The sequence below is a fragment of the Peromyscus eremicus genome, chromosome 12, assembly GCF_949786415.1.
Source record: "Peromyscus eremicus chromosome 12, PerEre_H2_v1, whole genome shotgun sequence".
In the NCBI taxonomy this organism is placed as follows: domain Eukaryota; kingdom Metazoa; phylum Chordata; class Mammalia; order Rodentia; family Cricetidae; genus Peromyscus; species Peromyscus eremicus.
Genome location: NC_081428.1, coordinates 53,201,996 through 53,227,844, shown reverse-complemented (window position 1 = coordinate 53,227,844; position 25,849 = coordinate 53,201,996).

Sequence of the window (25,849 nt, the reverse complement as noted above, 5' to 3'; positions counted from 1 at the left end):
AGAGCTAAGAAAATCTTGACAATGGATGAGCTTTTTAGCTTTGATTATTGTTCCTGTACTTAAAAAATGGGCACAGCTGAGCCTCTTAGAATAACAGAAAAGTCATTATGGGGAGACTGGTAAGTGCCATATCATGGGAAGACTAGCTGTAATACACAGTTTCCATTTTTTTACCTTCCTGCTTGCTACCAACATTCTATCTATCTATCTATCTATCTATCTATCTATCTATCTATCTATCTATCTTTCTATCCATCTACCTATCATTTATCTACCTATGTATCTATCCACTCATCACTCATACATGTACCATGTCTTGCTACCTATCCAGCATCTAGATATTCCATGTAGTGAATATATTAGTTTGGGAATTAAACTATATTAGCATCATTTTTAGAACAAATCCCTACTAGGCAAGGAACAAACCTCCTGCATATTCTACGTTAAGAACCCATGCATTTGAAGGTGTGCATCTGTGAGAGTGTATCCATGTGAGGTGAGGATAAGGTTGGCAATGTAAATCAATGTTACAACACTTAGATAGCATGTATGAAGCTCTGGGTTTGATGTGCAGCAAGAAAAAGTAAGTGAGAGAGAGAAAGGGTGCAATTCCTTTAACTTATTTTAGCATCTCTACTCATGGGGCTTCTCTCTCTCTATCTCTCTCTCTTTGTTTATTTATTTTGGTTTTTGGAGATAGGGTTTCTCTGTGTAACATCTCTGGCTGCCTTGGAACTCATTTTATAGATCAAGCTGGCCTCGAACTCAGGAAGATCAGCTTGCCTCTGCCTCTTGACTGATGGGATTAAAGGCCTGTGCCATCACCAACCTGCTGGGCTTCTAGCATCAAAAGTAGCAAGTCTCTTAGGAGTCATCATTAAACTTTATTTTGCAGACAAGCATCCAGAACCAGGTCAGTTTAGGTGGCATTACCCATTATAGGCAAACTTGCATCATATTTTCACAACTCCTTGATTTTTCAGCCTCTGACTTTTCCTTACTCCCATCTTAAATTTAAACTTTTTCCACTAGAGAAAGATAAATCAAATATAAATAATTATACAGTGCATAAAATTAAAAAGAGAGGAAAAGTGAAGGACATTTATGAGATCAGTACATAATTATCCAATTTTGCTTATTTTTCTATATTTAATTATTTATTCTTGTGAAGAAAAGCAAGATAAAATAACAAGTGTGGTATTAGTAGCACATATATTTTTATCAACAGACCTGTTGAATTATCAATTAAAATATTTTGACAGTATCTTGATAGTCCTTTGAAAATAACACTTAAACTAAGGTTACCACCCTGTATTCATAATTTCAAGATTGCTTTATATCATCACATAAGAATTTGATGTAAAATTTTGTCTTAGTATCAAAAATGGTATTTAGATTGATTTGCACTGAATGTAATTTTTGCAAACCCATAGTACAAAGTTACCAAAATTCTAAAGTCACCCTAGTGCTCAATACCATAATTGATATTTTTCTAATCTTTGGGCCATAACTGTGGACTGACTCTTTTTCATGTAATAAAGAATTTTCTCTCTAGCTTATGAGCTACACTTGTGTAGGTCATGCCCATCTTTGGCCATGGTACCCATGGTACTCATTAAGACAAGTGAGTTCTTGCAACATCAAAGACACAGCTGTCTTAGTGCTCCTGGGTAGCTGACAAATGCTATAGACAGATGTTTTACCTATTATGTGTTGCCTACCTTCAGTGTGAATGTAGTCTAATGGAAAGCATCACTATCCATTTACATTATTTTCTGAAAAACTTCTGTTAGTGTCTTATCTGAATGTTTTCATTTATAGTCAAGAATGAATGAATGATTGACATTTTTGTCCATTTATTAATTAAGTCTTTCTAGGCTCAGGCTCCTAGCACCTCATGATTCTTCTGAGTATCCTTGCTGAATCTGAAGTTAATTATATTTAGTGACAGGATGTTCTAATATCCTATCACTACAGATGTACAATATCAAAATTATTTTACATCCAGGTTTTGGTCCTAAAGGAAAACTAAAAGTCAACTTTTTTATGGAAAGAAGAGAAAGCTCATAAAAAGAAGAATAAAGGAATTAACAGTCAAACTTTAATATGCTTGTGATAAGTAAATATTAGCTGCTTTTCCAAGGGGAATAGAGAATGTCATAAAATGAAATAAATCCAGTAATAAAAGATATCATTATTCTTGAAAAAATTTAAATATATTTCTCCCTCTTCTGTAGTCAAAATCTTCACTCACTGTCTATGAAAGTATGTACAGAACTATGAAAATCCATGTGCTTCTATGTCATTTTCAACTGAGAGGTTAACAGTCCTTGTCCTGTCTTTTTAAGGACTATTTGATTGTCTATATTAATCACAATATTATATTTCAATTTTATTGTTTGTGCTGAGAAACTGTAAGGAACCAACATGCCTTTTAAACAAACTAAATGAAAATGTACAAGATGCGTGCTCTGTTTTCATTTTACAATTTAGCCTGTGTGCCTTCTATTCTATACAGTATCTATTTGCAGGTACTAGAAAGGTGAGGTTCCTTGACTTTGCCTCCTAGTCACCACCCACTTCCTTAGCAATCTGATTACACTTCCTGTTCAACAATAAGGAACCACAAGCTGACATTCCTTCAGAACAGTCTTGTGCTTTATTCTGGTACTTGCATTTTGGATACTTCAATTTCTCTAAGGACTCAACACAAATGTTTTCTTACAGAGACTCTGTTAAAGATATTGATTTCACTTAAGTCATCAATATGTAGGTATCTTAGCATCAAATGTTTCACTTTTAAAATTAATATATTTACTAATTATTTTAAAGTTTCATATAAAGTATTTTTAGTGTATTTACCCCAACACCTCTCAGATCTATTCCCCAACTTCCTACCCCACAAATTTATGTCATTCTAAAAAATGGAATAACCTGTTGGCTTCAATTTGCGCTATAGATATGTGTCTGAGTGTGTGAGGATCCACTGTATTATGTTGAACTACACACTTAAATAAAACTGGCTCCCTCTATCCCAGAAGCCGTCAACTGTCCAAAGATCCTCAGGGCTGGGAGCTCATAGACCCCCTTCTACTCTGTGCTAGAATATAGTTTTATTTTTATTTTATATGTATGGGTGTTTTGCCTGAATGTCTGTACACCATGTGCATACAGTACCCATGGAGGCCAGAAAAGGATGTTTGATTCTATGAAACTGGAGTTACAGATGGCTGCCTATATGGGGGCAAGTGAGCACTGCTAACTGAACTGGGGTTTTCTGTAAGAGCAACAAGGGCTCTTTACCAAAGAACCATCTCTCAGGCCCCTATAATGTACAATTCCTGGTTCATTCATTGGCTTTAAACTTGTGTAACCTGGTTCTATACTCTGTTCCCATCCACAAATAATATTTTTGTATTTGCAAAGACTTTAAAAGCTTGCTTTTCTTCCAACACAAAGAAAATAAACCTTTTACTGATTTACAGAATATAAAATAATATCTGGTCAAGAGCATGGATTAGGAGACAGAAAAGACTGAGTTGAGAACCTCCTCTTGCTTTTTACTCGAAGTAGATCTACTCTCAAGTCACCCAACCTCTGCAGTTTATGTAACTGGACCACAGACCCACAGGGCGTTTGATTAACTTAAAATAGATAATGTGTATAAAATGCTTAATTCAGGGCTTGGCATATGTACACCGTCTACTATATTTTAAGTATACCTACTGATCATTGTCTGCTTCAAAAGCTGTTTCTCACAATCCTCTCATACAGAAAATAGTTCCTTAATCATAACATCAGAGTTAAGACAGAAGACAAGGAATGGTGATACTGTAGCATGCAGCTACTGTGATTTGTGAGGTTACCTGCTGAGCTGCAATGACTTAAGAGAGAGAATAACCTTTCAACAAAACTTGATTTGATGGATATAGGAATTCTAGAATCTAGAATGAAGATACACTAAAGCAAGCCTGGGGTTAGGATATTATCTGAACTGTGGAGGCAGCCTGAAGTAAAGATTTATTTTCTACCTATTCTAGCTGTCCTGAAGTGAAAATGGCCTTGCCCAGCCTAAATTATCCTCATAGGAAACACAGATCTAAATGTAAAATAGTAACAAAAATAATCCCTTTGAATTTTAATAACACACAAAAATTATACTGCTACATCAATTCTTGGTATTATTTTCTCACACACACACACACACACACACACACACACACACACACACATATATATATATATATATATATATATACATAAATTGCAAAGAATTATTATTCAAGGTAAGTACTAAAATTTGTCAAATTACCTGCTGACATCGGAAAAACTTAGGTCTAATTCTACTCATATAGCTGCAACTCAATGCTCAGTGCTAATAAGGAAATTGGGGAGTCTCGCTGTAGAATGCTGGTAGTACATACAGCCATTCCCTTGTGGGGATTTTACAAAACGATGTCTGTAAAAGTCCAGGTGTGTATGTGGGAGTGTTTAACATAGTACAAGGCATGTTGGAATTACTCAGTAAGAATAGACTTATTTCCCTCCACGGTGATAAGGCCACATGGTTATTGTACAATACAGCATTGTTATATTGCTTATTTTCCAAGCATAGAATAGAACATACATGTAGTGCATTTTGGAGAGATTCTGGACTGTCCCTACTGCTTGTCTACTCAGTCACCACTTACTCATTCATATACTATTTACATTAATTGACCACATTCTTTCTTCAATCTAATGGTTTTTTTTTTAAAGTAGTTATAAACATGAAAAATTTTGATTTTCAGACTTCTCTAAATTCCAATCACAACCATTGCCTTTGGCTACTGTGTTTTTTGGGTTTTTTGTTTTTGTTTTTTTTAAATACACATTCCATATTAAAGTTGTGATTTGGGGAAATTTAGATAAAATAGACTTGTCAATTAATATTTCTAATTCTTACACTTATTGTGAAATAAATCCAATAGGACCTGTAAGCTGGCACATTCCTTTAACATTTTGGGAGTCAGAAGCAGACAGGTATTTGTGAGTTTGAGGCCAGACTGCCATATTTACAAAGATATATCTAGACTAGCCTAGGCTACATAGCTGAGACCCTGCCTCAAGCAATAACAGAAAAAAAATGTGTGTGTGTATGTGTGTGTGTGTGTGTGTGTGTGTGTGTGTGTGTGTGCATGTGCACACGTGTGTTATGTGTGTATGCATTCCAGTTGGAAAGTTACATGTAACCTGTGAAGGTTTGTTAAAATGAAATAACAGGCACTCAGCTTCCAATAGTCTAACACATTAGCCATTTATTTCCTGTCTGAGTAGGTAGTCAGGTCAACAGAAAATTAACCAACCAACCAACCAAACAAACAAACAAAAAAACTACTGCAAATGATTTTTATTGAATTCCAGTTCTTTCTATCTACTTGGTCAACACAATCCCATAAAGCTATGTCATCATGCTATCCAGACAGAGAAAGAATAAAAGCAGTCATGGACGAGACACACTACTGTCTTAGTAGTTGGCTGTTGGAGTGATCCTAATGATGTGTTCAAACTGACTGGCAAAACACAGTCACAGAGACATGCTTAGTTAAAGCAAGAGGGACCTGGTTACAGGCCTGCAAGAGATAGTTTGGTAGAATTCAATGGCTACTGAAAGATCTCTAACACTACATATAGAAAGAGAAGCTACATTTCAATTTTATCTCAGTTTATACTAAGACAACTTGCCAGTCTATTGAAACTTACACCACTTTGCTAACTAATCCCTCAAGAAACAGTAATTTAAACTCTCCCTGCTCCCAAATGCATAATTCGCTATTTGGCAATGTGGGTGGCATTAGTTGTAGAAATGGGTGATCTTTATTAATGTAATTTTAAATAACAGACCCAATTCAGTGCAGCACCAGCAAAGTATTCAATTAAAATCACATTATTAAAATAAAAATTAATGTTCTGTTGCCGAACTGCTTGGCTGAATGCTCCAATTAAAAGTTTTCTTATCTTCCGAACCTCACCAATCTCTGGGAGAGAGAAGACACAAACGCACAAATGTAAGCACAACTTTCTCGCCAAACAGAGTTGAAAGTAAACATGGTCTCCAAAAACACTGTAATTGTCAATTACCTGTGGATTTCATTTTTAACATTTATCTATTTGTTTGTTTGTTTTTTTACCCTCTCTCTTCTCCTCCCAATCCCTTACCCAACCTCCACTCTTGCCACCCCCCTCCTGCCCCTCTTGCTCCTTTTCTCTTCAGAAAAGGGCAGGCCTCCCATGGATATCAACCAGTCTGTGGTAGGTATATCAAGTTGCAGTGAGACTAGGTACTTCCTCTCCTATTAAGGCTAGATAAGGCAACTCAGTAGGAGGAAATGGTCCCAGAAGCAGGTAACAGAATCAGAGACAGCCCCTGCTCCCACTGTTAGGATTTTTGAGGCTTGCAAATGACAAACAAAATCAAAATCATATAAACCAAATACTTTATAAAAGCAAGTATAGCTTTTTAAACTTCAAGTTTATTTTTTCAAACCATATCAATCTTCATATTTTCTTTTTTCTTGTCTTAAAATAATTTGAGAAGTCACCAGGAATATAGAAATTATAAAGGTAAAGTTTAGTGTAATCAGTATAGAAACTCTTAAGAGTAAGGATATGTCCTGATTCTGCATTCAACTTTTTTTGTCCAAGTAGTCAAAGAACCAAGGAAGACTTCGTCCTAGAATCCAGTTTGGTTACATGTCTTAAGACTGCAGATGAGAAGATGAATTTGTACACCCATTTTCCAGGTTGAAACCATTTTCAAGAATAAGTAATTTCCACTTATCTTTTATTATCCACCCTTGACAACGCACTATACCCTCTCTTCTTACTTCTTGTGATCTACTACAGTGGGCATGTGCCAACCTCCACCCATGGCCAGCTGCTTACTTTTCCTTTCTAATTTTTTAGTGGACATATTTAAATAGTCAGCAAAACATTCTCCAGTGTGATCCGGTTCCTATGATCTATCTCCCTGCAGTCTTCTAAATTTTCAGGAACTTAGCTCTTCTCTCCTAACGAGGAAGTCTTCAAGCTTCTCTGTAAAGTTAAATGGTTAAACATTGATTGCACCATCACTATTTTTCTAGCTTTCTGCATTGCACTGGGCAAAACTCAGATGACCATAGCAGTTGCCGTCAAGTCAGAAACTAGCTGTTACACTGTGTGTGCTTGCACTTGCTGATGGATATGTATTTTGACAGCTGCACCAAAGCCATATCTCTCTTCCTTTAAAAGAAGTCAGTGTCCAAATGGAAATGGCCCAAATGCTAGTCGTTTGAAGTGTTTTTAAAAATGCAGTGAGTGTGATTACCACTAACCTCATTTTTTTAGTTAATCCTTTTTGATATGCCTGTTTGATGAAGTGGTAGGGCTTGAAAAGTTGGATATTAATAATGGAAATTTGCAGAAGCAGGCAGCTATTAGGAGTGGCCTTTTGTGATAGCAGATTTTAAAAAGCAGAAAACTCTTTCTGCAAAGAATCAATGGTATTATTTATAAGCATGTGTATATGTACATTGTGTAGCTATCACCAATATGTACATGCCACTCAATACATGCATGTCACTCACAAAGAAATAGCCACATCCATGAGTTCCAATAAAAAACTAATTGAAGAATACAAAGATGAAGGGGCTTTGTGAGTAATCCTAAGGTCATATTGTGAAGTCTCTTTGTTCTTCCAAACTTCAAAATTTGTCACTGATAATGCTTTGAACCACCACCACCACAGTCTGGAAAACATAGTTCCTCATTTGTAGAAAAACATGCACCTACTACAGAAGTATGGTCTTGCAAAGGGTGATGCGTGATGGCTGTAAAATATCAGCAAGACCCAAACTAACTTTTTAACTCCTGAAACGATAGCCATAATGCTGTGGGACGGTCTGTATGTCAAATGCTCTGATTGGTCAATAAATAAAACACTGATTGGTCAGTGGCCAGGCAGGAAGTATAGGTGGTACTAACAGAGAGGAGAATTGAGGAAACAGGAAGGGAAGAATGACATTGCCAGCTGCTGCCATGACAAGCAGCATGTGAAGATGTCGGTAAGCCACGAGCCACGTGGCATGGTATAGATTTATGGAAATGGATTAATTTAAGCTATAAGAACAGTTAGCAAGAAGCCTGCCACGGCCATACAGTTTGTAAGCAATATATGTCTCTGTGTTTACTTGGTTGGGTCTGAGCAGCTGTGGGACTGGCGGGTGACAGAGATTTGTCCTGACTGTGGGCAAGGCAGGAAAACTCTAGCTACACCATAACTAATTAGTCACTTCACATGAAGACCCACTTTATGTCAACTGTATAAAAGGAACACACCTGTCTGAATGAGTTTCACCTCATATTTCCTTTATCTCTTTAATGATGTGATAAGAGCCAGTTGCCTGAAGGCAGTTCATGCTGAAGTTCATGCCCAGTCTTTCAAGGTGTTGGAGTCTTGTTATAAGATGTTCTGAATCCAGCAGAGGCCACCAGTTCTTCTTGATCAGTGTCTCTACCATCTGAAACACCTGTCAGTTCCTAAGCTCACCCAACATTAGAGAAACATATTTAACAACAACAAAAAAATCAGTTTTTCATCTGGACCCTTTGAATAGTTCCATGATGCCTTTCCTAAGAAAGGAGTCAATCATTTTACTGAAAATTAATGCAGTTCCCTTAAATTAATGAAGTGCCCCTTTACTTGGGGAAACTCAGAAGGGGATAGCCTTCTATAAAAAGCTGATTTTTGAGTGTGTTTTTTATGAGACTATGGACAATTGTTTTGTTTAAGGACAAAAAGAGGAGAAGGCTGGAGGAACAGATTGCTCTTTCTGTGGGGATGAACTCTAAATTTCAGGGAGAAAGATGACCTAGAATCCAGAAAAGCTGAAACATTCCCAGGAGGAGCCAACCTCTCAGGGATTTCTCTTCCCAATATGTATAGCTTCTCATCCCTGAGACATGCTCAGTACATATGGAAATAGGTCAGCATGTGGAGAAACACAAAAGAAATGGGATCTGTCCTTCTATCATGTCATGCTCTGCTTTATTTCACTCCCAGAAGTTGAAGGAAAGCAGGAACTTATTAAAAGCCCAAACCTCCAAGTAGCTTTTGACTCCTGTCAGATGTTCTGACTTGAACTCAAACCTAGGTGTCAAAAGTGATGACAATGGAGGCTGGTGACATCAAAAAGGAAGTCAAAAAGCAGCTACCACTGTTTGTTTTGATTATAATATACCTGTGCCTCACATGCATGGGTTCTTTTCACACAACATACTTCGGTAAATGCTGCATGCAATATAACAAACCTTGTCTTACAGGCAATACTTCCCACAGGCTCATCACAAGGAAAGGGTATGAAGAAATGGAAACATCCACATTTTGTTTGTTACAAAGAGATGAATTACAGTTATAAATGTATCTGTGACTTCAGGTTATACATGGGTTATCTTACTTATTGCTCATAAAACTTTAATGTGATAACTATGTGCCTCGTTCCATTTTAAATAAATGATTAAGTAAGCATGTAGTTTTCATACTTAACCTCCTTAAATATGCATGTGTTTGTGTACAACTGTGAGAGAAATTTTTTGAGATACATTTTGTATCCTTCTCTAATGATGCATCTCAATGGTACCCACTGCTAATAATAATAACTTATTAATTTAAAACTCTATGATGAATTTGAGGCCCTGAAGCAAGAGCTGGTCTCACTTATTCTCAGTGCCTGAGGCTTTTACCCCCACTTATAAATGGTCAGTTCCCCCACCACAGTGAGGAAAGGCCAGGCGTCCTGGTTGGGACCCTGCCATGGCACCTGGCATTTGCTGGGCCCATATCCAGATCTCCGCCTCCTATGATAACCACATATGTACCAGTTGTCTACAGTTATCAACTTGTGCATTCTTTCCAAGTGGGCATCCCGTAATAGCACCTTAGGCTTGCTATTTTGAAAATCATCACAAATGACTTTAAGCAATAGAAATGTGCTACCATACAGTTCTGTAGGATAGATGTCTAGTGTGAAGGTGTTGGCAGGAATGATTCCTCTGAAAGATGAGAGGATGTTTTATGCCAGGCCTTGTGTCTGCTTCTGGTGAATGCTGACAATCTGGCATACATTCACTTAAAGAAGAATCATTTTGATTGAATAAATCTTCATTTTCACATGGAGAAAACCTATGGCAACAATTTTTTTCTAATTAGGACTTTCTTTAAATCCTAATTAAATCCTAATCTTTACAATCTCAATTTTAATTTTTTTTTAAAAAAAACATACAGGTATTTTGCCTGCATGCATGTCTTTTTACCACCTGCATGCCTGGTGTCCTGAGAGGCCAAAGGAAGTCATCTGATGTCAGATCCTCTGGGAATGGAGTTACAGATGACTATGAGCTGTCATGAGGTTGCTGGTAATCAAACCCTGGTCATCTAGAAGAGCAGCCAATGCTGTCAGCCATGGAGCCTTTCCTCTAGCCCACAACTTCATCTTAATTTAACTAGTGAGAACTTCAAAGAACAGAGTAGAAACAAGAGTACATCTGAGCTGTTGGAGGCTAGAGCTTCTTGACAGGGGTTTTGGCCAAATACATTTCAACTCATAACACTTTCCTCTTATTATTTCTAATCTCCTTAGTGACCATTGAATCCTACATTCCCTTCCTGTGTTTGTGCAACATCCTGTCACCTCTGCATCCTGGCATGAGTTTGGGAGATGAAAATAGTTAGGCCTGATCCTAGATCCAGGCAAGTATAGTAACCACATTTAAGTTATGGCTTTACAGATTAATCAGAGTGCAGGTGAATATTTAGTCACGGTTATTGGCAAAGATGCACTTTAAAACTTCAATTTCATTTTCATTTTAATCATAAACTTGACATCTTGGACACTATCGCTAAGACCTCCAAGAACACAGACTAGTCATATAGAAAGCAGCATGACTGAGTACACCCCAAAATAAGAAAAATGTCATCAAATCCTTCCACAAAACAGAAGTGTTGTACATTCACATCAGATGCCCTAAATGCTCCCTTGTGACATCTAACACGAAAGTGCAGAAGTGCGTCTCATCAGCTTCTCCTTGAGTTAACCATGTAATTCTATAAACACATTATTTTACTCTTCTAGCTCATCACAGGGCATCCGCAAGAGCATCATGACTACAAATCTGACCCCCTAAACCAATGAGTTCCTTTCAGCTCTTGGCAATTGCATCATGACTACAAATCTGACCCCCTAAACCAATGAGTTCCTTTCAGCTCTTGGCAATTGTCACCATGAATACATCGAAGAATCACTTTGTCCTTTTACATCCAACGACTTTCAAAGGTTAGGAAGAGAGGGACAAGGGTTTAGAAACTATTTGAAAAGGCTGTTTTATGGTTTGTGACAAAATTGTATCAATTTGCTGTAGTCCCTCATCCAAAGGGAAATTCAATCAATATTTATCATTAATTAAAGAGAAGGAAGAAAAAGGCTTTTAAATGCAAAATAAATCTTTTTTTAAGTGGGAGAAAATGAAAGCGTCATTTCTAAATTTAATATATACAAATTAGAAATTAAAAATCAAAGTGGATAGGAAGAGGTAATAAAATGGTAGATAGAGAATGAAGACTTGGATAGATTTGAACAACTTTTGAAATTCTAACTTTTCTATATTATATCCCATCTATATTACTATAGAAGGTGCTTCAGCTTTCAAGAGAGCAAACTCAAGCCTACTCCTTATTCACCTGCAAGGTGCTACTAAAATTATTAGTGACAAACAACAAAGAATTAACGTATGGGCCTGAATTTTGAGTCAACTAGAACCTTGGATTAAAACCCAGCTATGCCTTTTATCTCACACATATTAATGGCTTTATTCGCAGTTGCCTTATTCTTTGTTAAATTGATTTGAAGTTAGACTGCAATGCACTTTGGGAGATTTTGACATTTACTGTCAGAGATTTAAGTTGTCACTGTGACAGGAACATGAAAAGTTGGCAACACAGACAGAAATAGGTAGTGGCTTTTAAGTCTTTGTGTCAAAAGAAACCAAGCTAATGATACTGGAAAATAATGGATATATGAAGAGGATTAGGAGAAGGAGGCAAATAGGATGAGTAGATAAGTACACCACTGGAAAATTAGGAAGGGTAAAGGCAGTCCCTACAGGACACAGAAGTCCCAGAGAAATAGAAAATAAGATATCCAGGATTTCTACAGAATAAAACCACTGGATTGTAATGACTTTTAAAACTTTTATGCATTCCATACTAAGATGATTAGCCACCATTTTTAATTACCTAAAATAGTACAAGGGGATCCCCTTTTTTGTTTATAAAGGGTGTATTGTGATTTCTTTCTCCCAAGTGGCAGGGGATTATTTAAACTTTCACAGGCTGTATATCAGTAGATGGACTCTTCAGTTGATATTCAAGCCTTTTGGGTCTCAAAGGAGAAGAAAGAAAATAAGGAGAAATTCAGAAATGGGGAGTTTTAAGAAGAATATGAAAATAAGAAGATAATTGTTTCCAACAAGCAGATTTAAGCAGGGAAGAGCCCAAGCCCTTTAAGCAGTTTGGCACAAATTTTCACTCCATCTAACTTATTTTTAATTGGGAACGTTTGTCAATTTTATGACCCTTCCATCAAATTTTATTTACTATTTTGTGTGGTGTTTTATTCCCAGTACTCAATAGATTTAGAACTATAATCTATATTTTCCTTAGGTTTCTCCTCTGTAAAAGGCAGACAATGCTAACAACAGTCTTTTAGAATCCTGTAAATCAAAGGAGTTACAAACTTGAATTTCAAATAATGAATACTTCTTGAGGAATAGTAGTCTTAAATTATAACAACAAAATAATCATTTCTTATATGAATTAAATTATCCCAAAATATAACTCTCTTCTCAATTTGGTAAGTATGGATGGATGAATGTGTGTGTCCTCTCTGAGCATGTATGTGGAATGTATGTGTGGTATGTACATGCACATCATTGTTTTGAGTAGATTTTGTAGAATGCAGTGAAAATATTTTGCTACTGTTGTTGTCTCATTTGCTTGTTTGTTTGTTTATTGGAGACAAGGTCTCTTTATGTAGCTCTTGCTGGCCCATAACTCACTATACAGACCAGGCTGGCCTTGAACTTGCAGATAACCACCTACCTCTGCATTCTGAGTGCTGGGATTAAGGCCTCAGTGAACACATTCTACATCTGTGCTGATGAGCTACACGTAATGTCTTGAGCTCTTAGGAAGAGGTGTGAAGGACTAGGCAGAAGAAGAGTTATATGCTGATGGACGAAAGGACTGCCTACAATTAAGTTGTAAACAACACAGAAAGAAATGGGATGGATACAAAGAAAAGATGAGAAGAAAGGTTTATAGATTCCAACAGAAAGAGTGTACCCTGGAGTGCAGGAAGGACTCCGTGTGTGCACATTTGGTACAGAGAGTTTGGGTTTATTTTCTCTAAGCAAAAGGTGTTTAAGCAATTTGAGAGAAAAGCAAAATTCAAAAATCCCAACAAAAGCAAGTTATGTATTATGTTTCTCTGCAGACCTCATAAAAGAGCAATTTACTCTTGCGTGTTCTCTAAATGTTTACAAGAGAGAATGCTTTATGGGCATTCGGGTTTTACACTCCCCTTCCCATCTCTGACTTTTAACTAATTCATTTGAAAACAAAATCTTGCTATACTTGAAAAACTAAAAAGATCTTTCTACAGCTGGATAGCTATTTTGTCTTTGGTTTGGATTCATGTGAAACTTTGAGTTTGTCCTCCTGGCTTGAAATTAACATAGTAATTGAAAAAGCCGTTAAAAAGGCAATTAGATTTCAAATAAAAGCAACAATGGTCAGACCTGAGCTTCTTCCAAATCCAATAAGCCTGTAGAGTCTTGGCTTACCTCACAGAAAATGGGCAGTGGGAATACCTTGGAGCATCAAGTAGCAAGTCAGATTAAGTCCAAGATCTAGGCTTGTTTTCTTTCAAGTTTACAGCCACATAGTAAATACATGCTGTCATCTTTAATGTATAAAAAGAACAGAACTCCAATAGACATAAAACTAGAAAGGTTATTAAACTGATACCTTTATTTTAATCCCCAAAAATACTTTAAAAAGAAATGTATTACTTCAGTTCCAGAATTTCGTATGCAGAAATGTGAATAAGAAATTATTTTTTTTTAATCTGAAAAATAAGGAGAGCTGTGTTACTACACTACCTGTACCAAAACACTTTGTATCTCCTGGTCTCCCATTAAATCACTGTAGTACTTTGTCTGAAGATCACTTGTGTGCTGTGGACCAAAAAGGAGGCCTGGTAGTTGTATTGAGAATAAAGGGTAGAGTGCAGTTGAGGGCCTAGGAAAGTTTGTTATTGAGTATTCTAATTTTATTAGAATAAAATCATTTTTATCTCTACATTTGTAGCTGCTGTCATAGTTCTGGTATTTGATAGATATTCAATAAATAAATATATATTTAAATTAAGGTATAATTTACATATAATAATATATAGATCAGAAGTAGCTATCTAGTTTCAGTTTTCTATACCTAGATATATATTTTTCAGCACCATGTATGGAAAAAAATCTAATTTATTGAATCCACATGCTTGTTTATAGTCAGTTATTTGTTGGTGTGTTGGTATGCTTTTGTTGCATTTCACTGTTCTCTGTTTCTCTTACACCAACACTGGAACTCATTTCTCCAAAATTATTCCACCCAGAGTCATGTACAGTTATTCAGTTCTTGACCACTTGTCAGTAATTATGGAAGATATACTTGGGCATAAATCAGCCCCAAGAAAAACCTGGAAGGTGTGGGTTGCTCTTTTTGGCAGTAATAGCAGCTTTGGGACAAATCTACCTTGGGACTGTTCTCATGTGCTGAAATAGTGACAACGGACCAATATTAGACTTGCATCCAGTCTGGACTTGGAAGGCTGTCTCATGCAGAAACTGCACAAGGAACCACAGGTCAACACCAATGAGAACCTTGCTTGAACTTTTGCAATGACAAGCACAAATAAAACCAATTAAAGAAATGAGGAATAGTACCCCATCATTTCATGCTCAGACTTGTTGTCCCCTATCAAGCTCCAATTTTCAAGATTGTGACTGTATTTCAGAGTAAATTAAGGTACCAGAAACTATCAATAAAGTGACAAGTATAAATAATCAAGCTCTCAAAGAACTTAAAGCAGCCATTTTAAGGAAAGTCAAAGTACTTCAAGAAATACAGAGAAGTGGTTTAGTATTCCACAGAGAAACTGAAGAAATTAAAAAGTGTTATAGAGAAATCCTTAGTGGTTCTAACAACTATATTGAAACAACAAATACAATAGAAAGCATCAATTACAAAAGAGTGGATTTGTAAGCTCAGAGACAGTCCTTTAGAAAATACACAGATGGAGAAAAAGAATAGAAAGTCATGCAGGAAATTTGCAGAACTTTGGATCAAAATTAAACAGAAAATATTCAAGATACTGGATTACAAGAAGGACTTAAAGAGGTAAAAATTTTGTCTATTGAGATCACAACACAAATAAAACTCCCAGTCTGAGAGAAGAATAGAAATATCTAGGTATGAGAGGACCAAAAATTTCTAGTCAGATTTAAGTCAACCAACTCTACTCCGAAACATCTCTCCCAAACATGAAAGGTAAAAGTTTTCAAAGGAAGTAAGAAAAGAAAAACAAATAGTATATAAGTTAGTCCTCTTTAACTGATAGCAGACTTCTTAACAGCAACCTGACAGGCCAGGTTCCTGTTGCATAAAAAAGTCACAATACTACAGGAAAAAAAAAAACCCTGCTGAGCAAGAATACTGTACTAGCCAGGGAGGTGGAGGTGGTGGTGGCACACACCTTTAATCCTAGCACTTTGGAGGCAGAGGCAGGTAGATCTCTGTGAGTTCAAGCCCAGCCTGGTCTACAGAGCAAATTCCAGGACAGCCACAGAGAAACACTGTCTCAAAAACAAAACAAAACAAAACAAAACAACAACAACAAAAAAAAAAACTGTACCCAACAAAGCCATACTTTAGAAATCATGGAAAAATAAAAACATACTTGAAGTTCAGCTGACTTGAATTCTGATACTTCCCTGGATATAGTCGGTACATTTGATTTCTCTTTATAGATTCTAAGTAATTTTCCAGACATACAGTATACTTTTATTATATCAAAATATGTTTTCTTCATCCCTATATCTTCAGAGATTTTAGCATAAAGAGATGTTGGATTTTGCCAAAGGCCTTTCCTGAATCTATCAAGATGATCATGTGATTTCAGTGTTTAAGTAAATTTATGTGACAAATTGTGTTTATGTATGTTCAACCATCCCTGTGTGTCTAGAATGAAGCCAACTTCATTATGATAAACTATCTTTAGGATAACTTCTTTTATTTGATTTGCAAGTATATTTTGAGTGTTTTTGCATCTTTGTTCATCAGAGACTGGACCATAATTTAATTTTTTTATTGTTACTGTGTTCTTATCTGATTTCAACATCAGGGCAAAAATATTTTTTTTGTCCTCTATTTTACAGAATCATTTGAGTATTGATGTGATGTTAATTCTTCTTTGAAGGTCTAGTAGAGTTCCTTTCTGACTCCATCTGCCCCCTTTATAGTAGAGTAGGTTTTAACAGCTGCTTCTGTCACTTTCATTATTATAACTCTCCTTATTTTGTTTTGACATTGGTGGGTGAGATGTATCTAGGAACTTATCCATTTCTTTTAGATTTTCCTATTATTGGAATATAAAAATTTCAGTTCCTCATGGTTTTTCTGAATTCCCTCGGTGTCTGTTGTAACTTCTCCCTTTTCATCTCTACTTTACTGAATTTACATGTTCACCCTTTCTTGTCTAATTTGTCTAAGGTTTGTGAGTTGTGCTTGGCTATTGCATTTTCTTTCATTCTCTCCTTTCTTCAATTTGCTGAGAACCTAACTGTATACTGCTTTGCCTAACTTCCTAAATTAAAGATTTGATTTTTTTAAATAATTTTCGTACATGAATTTCAAAATACACAATTCCCTTCACTGTAGTGTTAGCTGATTTCCCATACCATCAAATATGCATTTATTATAATTCATTTTACACTGTTTTCTAATTTTTAGGATACATTATCACATAGTCATTTTGAGTTCTTTAAGAATATTTTACTAATTCTTTAATAATTTTATACAATGTATTTTGAACATCATCAGCCCCCTTTCTCCAACTCTACTGATAGTCACTCTTTTCTTCCAACCCAACTTTTTGCTGACAGACTTGAGAGTGGGTCCTGGACTAACAAGTGGTCAGTCTATCAGGGATCACATCATTAAAAGAACTGACTCTTCTTCTCTCAACAAATATCAACTGTCAGTATCTCCTCAGCAAGTGGTGGAAGTTCATACCCACCTTTTCCCATTCTATGGTGAAATTAATTTTGAGGCTGGAGCTTGTATAGGTCTTGTGCAGCCTATCACAATTTCTATATGTTTATATATGCTACTTCCATGTTATGTCTGCAAAACCATGTTGTCTTGATGTTACCAACTGCCTCTGGTTCTTACCATCTTTCCACCCTCTCTGCCTTGAAGATCCCTGAGTCTTACAGGGAGGAGTGTGATATTCATATCCAATTTAAGGCTGAACACTCCACTATCTCCCTCTTATTTTTTGTACATCTAACCATTTTGGGGGGGGGGCATATGGGCATTGTATGTTGATCCATACCCCAATTTGACCCTTCCTTTCTATTATTCCCCTTTAATTGTTTATATCACTATGTTCTGACTCTTCTCCCTTGGAACCCCCCACTATAGCCCTTCACTAAATTTCTGACCGTCTGTTGGTATTCCAAGTGGAACACATTTATAAAAAGTCTCATAGGTAACATTCAGAAATGTGGAAAAAAAAACAAACCATGTAATGTTTTTCTGTGCAAGTTACCTCATTCAAAATTATTTTTTTCAAGTTCCATCCATTTACCTGCGAATTTCATAACATTGTTTTTATTTTTTCCTTATAAAAAACATAATTTCTTTATTGAGTCTTTGGGAATTTCATATCATGCTCCCCAATTCTGCTCATCTTCCAGTCCCCCCATCTCCGCCCCTCACCCTTATAGTGTCACCTTCAAACGAAAAAAATAAAATAAATTAAAACCAAACCAAACCAAAGAAACAACAACAACAACAAAATAACAACAAACCTCTTTGCTCCTCTGTATCTCCATCCTCTCCAACACCTCCTCATTCCTCTTAGTGGAACTGAGAGCTGCAGTGTGTCACACACTCCTGAGTGCTGGGGCCAGCTTTCTTGTGAGGGTCAGAGCCAGCTCTCTTGCTGCTGTTTCCAGCAAGGGGCAGGGACAGCTTTCCCAGGGTCAGGGAAGGGCAGGGCCATGAGCTTTCAACATGCATGGTTCCTATGCTGCCCTGTGATAACACAGGCCACAGACATCAACACAGAACCCAACTGCACCAGGCCATGACCTTTGGCAACAGGTCAGACACAGAAGACACCATGGCTCCAGGTGGCAGCACGGGCCACTCAGATCAGCATGGACCCCAAACTCCAAGGAGGCCACAGGTGCAGACTTCAATGTGACCTTTGGTGGCAACATGGAAAGTTGTTTTCTTAGCAGCTGAATGATATTCCATTATATAAATGTACCACATTTTCTTTATCCGTTCATCAGATGATAAACATCTAAGCTATTTCCATTTCAAATGTCTGTGGGTTTTCTATGTATTTTTTGTCATTATAGATCCCTAGGCTGATAAAGTAGTACAAGAATATATATTTGTCTGATTTTGAACCTTAATTATTTTTAATATTTTCATTGCCTAGAAATTTATTCTGTGATGGATCTAGTTGCACTCACAAGAAGTATGTAGTGAGTATAACAGTACATGCACACAATTCTGTGGTAATATGTATATTTCATCCTGAAAGAGGATCTGACTACTTCACCAGATATGTGTGTGTGTGTGTGTGTGTGTGTGTGTGTGTGTGTGTGTATGAATTGTTATGACTTCCTGATGAATCAGTCATTTCACAATTATGAAACTATTCTCTTTTTCTCCAGAAATATTCTTGGTCTAGAATCTAACACTGCTTGATAGTATTATAACTATATCAAAGTTTTAATATTGATGTTTGTATGTTATACCTAACATAAAAGATCTTAATATGAACACTGTTCTTATTTTTTAATTTATTTTTATTCATTTTATGAATCAATCACAGATCCCTGTCTCATCTCTCCTCCCACCCCCACCCCTACCTTCTCCCTCATCCCCTCCTCCAACAGGATATGTTCTCCCATGGGGAGACAGCTAAGACTGGTACATTCAGTTGAGGCAGGACCAAGACCCTCCCCACTTTATCAGGCTGAACACTGTTTCTTAATCATAGTATATCTGTGATATATTTTTCATATATTTCATGTTCATACCCAGAACTTCTCTTTTTAGATATTAAAAGTATTCCTTATGAATGCAGAGTATGTGTGTGTTCTTGAGATTCTTAAACTTTATAGAATTTATACTTTATAGCTCATTATATAGTTATATATTATTTTTATATATTTATCTATATTGATATCAATATTTTAATGTTTTATGCATATTAATACAACACATATTTATATTATATTTATATATTTATGTATATATTTATATTAAACTTTATAGCTCATTAATAGTTAATGTAATTGTTCACATATTTTAAGCTCAGTTGCCTATTTTTTTATTTGAGTTCTGTTTATTACCCTTGTTTGTTTCTATGATCTTCTTATTTTCTTTGAGGTAAATTATGGATTTTATTTATTTATTTTAACATTTAGCATATGCCTTTGTGTTATACTTTCTCAGCTTTTCTAAAAAAGTGCTTTCTAAGCAGTATTTCTGTAATGATAGGATTAGTCTATATCTGTCTAACCCAATATACTATTCTCCTTTAGAAATAATTGAAATTTTAATATTAATATAAGTTTAACTAATTTTCATTTTAATTTAAATGGTGTCATATGGATAATAACTACCCAATGAATAGTTTGAATTAGGAGATTACATTAGTCTCAAATCCAATTCAATCACTATTTAAGTTTCCTTCTCTGTTGCTTTGATAAAATACCATGACCAAAAGCAACTTAATGAAAAAAAGAGTTTACTTTTTTCATTGTGGGTCCAGAGGGACAGATTTTCTATCATGGTGGAGATGACATAGAATAGTAGCAGAAGCAGAAGGCTGGCTGAACACATTTATGCCAAGTGCTCAACTACATGAATCTATGTGTGATATACCTCAGCCAAAATGAGCACATTTGGCCAAAAGATCCTAGCCATATCCTGACACAAAATGCATTTAATACAACTTTAAAAGCTCCGTAGTATTTAACAGTCTCAACACAGTTCACTATCCAAAATTGTTTTTGAGAATTTAGGTAATTTTGTAACTATGACCCCCTGTGAAATAAAACAATTACATGCTACCACTATACAATATCATGGAATGTGGATTCCCATTATAAAGGTGAGCACTGGGGTATAGTGAGAAATGCAGAGCTAAAGCAAGACTGAAACCCAGAAAACCTCATTCCACTTCCTATACCTCCATGTCTTATATCTGGGCATTAGTTTCAAAAAATCATATGGCTTCATGCCTTCAGATTTATTGTCTGCAACAGGCATTGCTCTATAGGCTGCTTCCATTCATTTTCTGGAACTTTCCTTATCAATATCTCAAGGTTTTGGAATTGCTAACACCTAGAGGTCTTCACCCCAAACCAGGGTTCACTGATGTATTTTCATTCTATCGACTCTCAGAGCATCCATGCAGGGACTCTGAATCTGCCACACAAACCCTGGCCTCGGTGCTTTTCTAAGACTTTGGTGAAAAAAATCCACAATACCCTAGATCTTGCTTCTTTTGTGTCTCTAATGCCATTACCACAGAAATAGCTCTGCCAAACTCAGCTACCAACTTGGGATGGTCATTGCCCCACTTATATCACATTTGCAACAACTTTTGTATGCTTTCTAGGATCAGAAAAGCCCTTGGGCTCTCTCCTTTAACAAATTGGAGATTTATCTTGCCTCAAGTGCATCTTTGGTATTGTTCTAGTATATCACTGAAGATTTCTCTTTAATGATGCTAATCTCGTTAACGATTACTGCCTGTTTTTGCACAGGTGACTTTATTGCAATCAAATTTCTGAGTGCACTTTTTTTTTTTCACCAATTGCACATTTTTTTATGTTCTACACCACTTGTCACTTTCTTTTCCATTGTAGATTTGAGTAAGAATAATGAGAAATACCCATGACAGTGTCAATATTATGCTGCCTTGAACTTTCTTTCATCAATAAAATTAGTCTATTACTTTATTTTTATTTTGCCTTACACACATTTTCAGGACTTGATCAGAATGTAGCCAGATTCTTTTCCAAAATATTATACACACAACAACAAAGCAAACAAACAAACAAAAACAAAAACAAAAACAGCTAGCCCAGTAGTTGAAGAATCCTGCTGAAAACTCACGAGCTGGGGCTTATCTTTCTGCATTAGTTTCAGGCTTTTAGTAGAATTTCCTATTATGCTTTATTTACAAAGTCCTCCATATTCAAAAAAACAACAACAGCAAAAACCAAACAAATTAACAAACAAACAAACAAAAACGTGTCTAGGTTTTTCACAGCAGTCCTTCAACTTCTGTTGCCAATTTCTATTCTAGTTTACTGCTTTGTTGCTCTGATCCAGTATTGTGACGAATAGCAACTTAAAGAAGCAAGAGTTTGTTTTGGGTTATGAGCCCAGAGAGAAAGAGCCTAAAATTCCAAGGAGGGCATGACATGGTAGCAAGAGCAAAAGGTGGCTGATTATTTTTCCCCATACTCAGGAAACAGAGATTGGGTTAGATGATAAACCATTGAAGTATGCCCACAGTGATGTACCTCCTTCAGCTCCCAAAGGATCCATAATCTCTAAACACAACTCCACCAATTGGCAGCAAAACATTCTAATACATGATCCCATAGGGGAAATTTTTCATTCTAACCACCACAATCACTCTTAAATGAGCCATGCTATTTTACCAACAGTATATAACAATAAGCCATTGATTAATTTGTTTCCAGGAGCAGGTTTGGGTTTACAGCATAGTGAATGGAGACTACAGAGTCCCATAGAACTTCTATTGCTCTTCTTCATACACAGCATCCTCATTTTGCAACCCCCACAGCACAAGACACGTGTATAGAAGTTGATAAATCTGCTTTGATAAATAATTACCACTCAGAGTCCATAGCTTGCATCCATGTTCATGTTTGCACTGTGCAATCTGTGGATTTAGACAAACAGAAAATGGCATATATCCAGGATCATACTGCCATACAAAATGATTTTACTGCCCTAAGATTCCACTGTGTTTTGCCTATTCATCTTTCGATCTCAGGTTTCCTTCTTTGCCTTTTGACATTTAGGAACTGCACTTAACATTCAGGATAGACTCATACACTATTTTGGCGGTGTGGGCAGATTCACTCTGTGCTTGGAGGCTCAGAACCTAATCACTCTAGCGCTGCATATGCAGCACTTGGATGTTGTTGATTTCTCTTGTTCATGGTGGAGTTTCTTCTTTTTCTGTCAACCAGCCAATGAAAAGCTTTTGAGTCTTTTAACCTATAAAGTGTGTTGAAAGGTCCTTTGGACTGCCACTGTTTTGATAGGTTCAAAGGAAGCTGATTGGGTGTCTCACTAGATTTTTGTCTCACTAGATTTGTTTTCTTTATTGTATTAAGAGTTGTACACTCTTGTAACTTCCCTGTTCCATAATTGGATGTGGGCTATCATTCATCACTCAATATATATCTGTGTTGAATGTAAGAAAGCAGGAGAACATTCTTCATTCTTTATTTTTTTCCTTTTTATTTTTGAGACAGAATTTCTCTGTGTAGCCTTCATTGTCCTGAAACTCACTGTGTAGACCAGGCTGAGCTTGAATTAACAGAGGTCCACCTGCCTCCAGCTCCGGAGTGCTGGGATTAAAGGTGTGTGCCACCACTGCCAGGCTGAACATTCTTTACTGTAGAAAGCTTTCAAATGACAAATCTGTCCAGGATTTGTTCCTTGGTGTATGCTTGGGCAGGTTTTACTTTTAGTATCTGTGTTTTCTTAAGTATGAAAAGTGATAATGGTACCATGTGATTTGTGAAGAGGCACAGCACAGGGAGACCTTTCCATTTCGCCCTCCTCTAAGAAGCACTGGATGACTAACTGGTCACAGGCTCTTTAGATACTCTAAGAGTGAAAGACATGAACCCCAGAAACCTGGTGGAAAATCATTTCAGTCTTTGTTTTCTTTCCCCTTATGTTTCTCTCCAGTGTTTTAAAAATTCCTACTCCTGTGGTAGTAGCTTTTATTTGTGTCCCATTTTTTTTCTCCTTTCATCCTGGCATGAGATTAAATTAATAATTGTACTAAGAACAGGTATTAAATCATTCATATATTAAAAAGACAAAGTCATGAAATTTCAAAATAGTCTAATCTCAAAGCTGTACATAAATGTTAGATGTTGAAAAGGAAACCCTAGATAAAGAACTAGAGGCAACTAAAAAATGAGGAGAGTGTGAGAAATCATCTTCCCAGAAAAGAGCACACAAATTAGTTATCCAATACCAAATGGTCCACCCTGAAAACCTATACATGCAAATAACACTAGACTAAGCAGGTGTTTACGTATTTAAGACGGTGTGTGTGTGTGTGTGTGTGTGTGTGTGTGTGTGTGTGTGTGTGTGTGTCTGTTTGTCTGTCTTTCTGTCTGTGTATGCATGTAACAAAAATTAAAAAAAGAGATCATGAGCTTGAAAGAGAGCAAGTGTATGTGTCGGGTGGTGGGCAGTACATGGGAAGTTATAGAGGAAGGAAAAGGAAGGGAGAAATTATGCAATTATAATCTCAAAATAGTTTAAAAGTTAATGGATGTACCTAAGAATTATCTGTGTAATTATCTGTATAATTAAAAGTGACTAATGCAGCCTCCAAACAGCCAATAAGAAAATTTTGATTTGAAAGAATTGTGGTCTCTAAGAAAAATTTTGATTTGAAAGAGTTGTGGTCTCTAAATTTTTAAAACCCTAAACTGCATAAAGTCTGCTTATTTAGGTTTTTTTTTCATGATGTGTAGGTTCTTTCCAGTAATGAAAAAAACGCAGCTAGTGGTATTGGGGAAACAGCTCAGTGGTTGAATGCTTTCTTAGCAAACATGAGGCCATGGATTCATTCCCTATCACCCAACGCCTTCCATCAAAAAAACAAAAAACAAAAAACAAACAAACAAACAAAAAACTGATAGCAAGGTTAGTGTCCTTCGTACTATTGGGAGTGTTAAACCACTCCATTTCTCTCCCATATTTATTCTCCCCCAGCACAGTTGTGGTGATTTGAATTACAATGCCTCCCCACCATAATTTCAGGCCTGTGAACACTTGGTCCTCAGTTGGTGGCAATGTTTAGGGAGCTTCAGTTGGCACAGGCTCTCTAGAGGAATTATATCACTGGGGTTGGGCTTTGAGCATTAAAACCTCACACCACTTCAAGTTTGCTCATTCTGTTTTTGTGCCATGGTGCAAGGTGGGATCCCTCAACTTCCTGTTCCTGCTGCCACGCCTACCAATGCCTGGCACGCTGTCTCTGACATTATAGACACTAACCCTCTGAAACCATACACCAAACTAAACTCTTTCTTCTATATGTTGTTTCGATCATGGTATTTTATTGCAGCAACAGAAAGGTAGTAGATACAACCCCCAAACAGCCCAGCTAATTTCATTCCTATTCTTATTCTCTAGCTACAAATAAATGTAATTTTATCAGTTCATTTGAACTCTCTCACACAAAACACAATTATTTTAGATAGATAGATAGATACATACATACATACATACATACATAGATAACAATTGGTTTTACCCACAATAGTACACCTGTTCTCATGTACTTTCAATCCCTATGGCTCCTGGTTCAGGGAGGTATTTTTAGTCAGGGGACTCTTCCAATACAAACAACCACTTACATGTAAGCCTGGCTCCTTTCCTAATGAATTTTCCAAGAAACAAGGGTTTAGGGGAGAGAGTATGTTCATTTTCAGAAGGAGAAATTGAAAATGGGCAACCTATACTCCCTCCCATCTGTTCGGGTCCATTTCTCTAGGTAAGGGACCAGTGTCGGTCACAGGAACTGCTCCACCTACCCTACTAATGGATTGTTTCCTCTTTGCCTTGTTTTCAAGGTTGATGATCTCTGAGCCAGCCAGGCTGGCAGGCAGCTGCAGAGGACAGCAGCAGAACTCTTGAATCCTGCAGATAATTGCCAAAGGCAGCTGAGTTCAGAAGCCCCACCTGTTAACGAGCTGCCAATTATTTATATGCTTATAAATCACCTTTTAAACACTAACAAGCACTAATAAGCCCTGGCTGCTTGTTACCATGGTAACTGACCATGTCCCAAAAAAAGCAATGAGACTACTGACATACGGACTCTGGGTCAATGGTCTCGTATCTCCTGGCACTGACATTTTTACTTTGGCACATGAAACCATTCTGTCTAAGTATAACCTAAAATCTCATAAAAAACAGACACAGAGCATGATGTAATGCCTGCTTTCCCCCCTGCAGCCTGGGTGTCTAAAGGGAATAGAATTGTGTCCAACTCCCCATGAGCTATGGGAACAGGCTGCCCTAACTTGTTAAGTGGCAGCGCCTATGTGCAGCCACACAGCTGGTCTACCCAGGCCACCTGCTGTCACATATTTTATTCCCCAAAGCTTCCTGGGC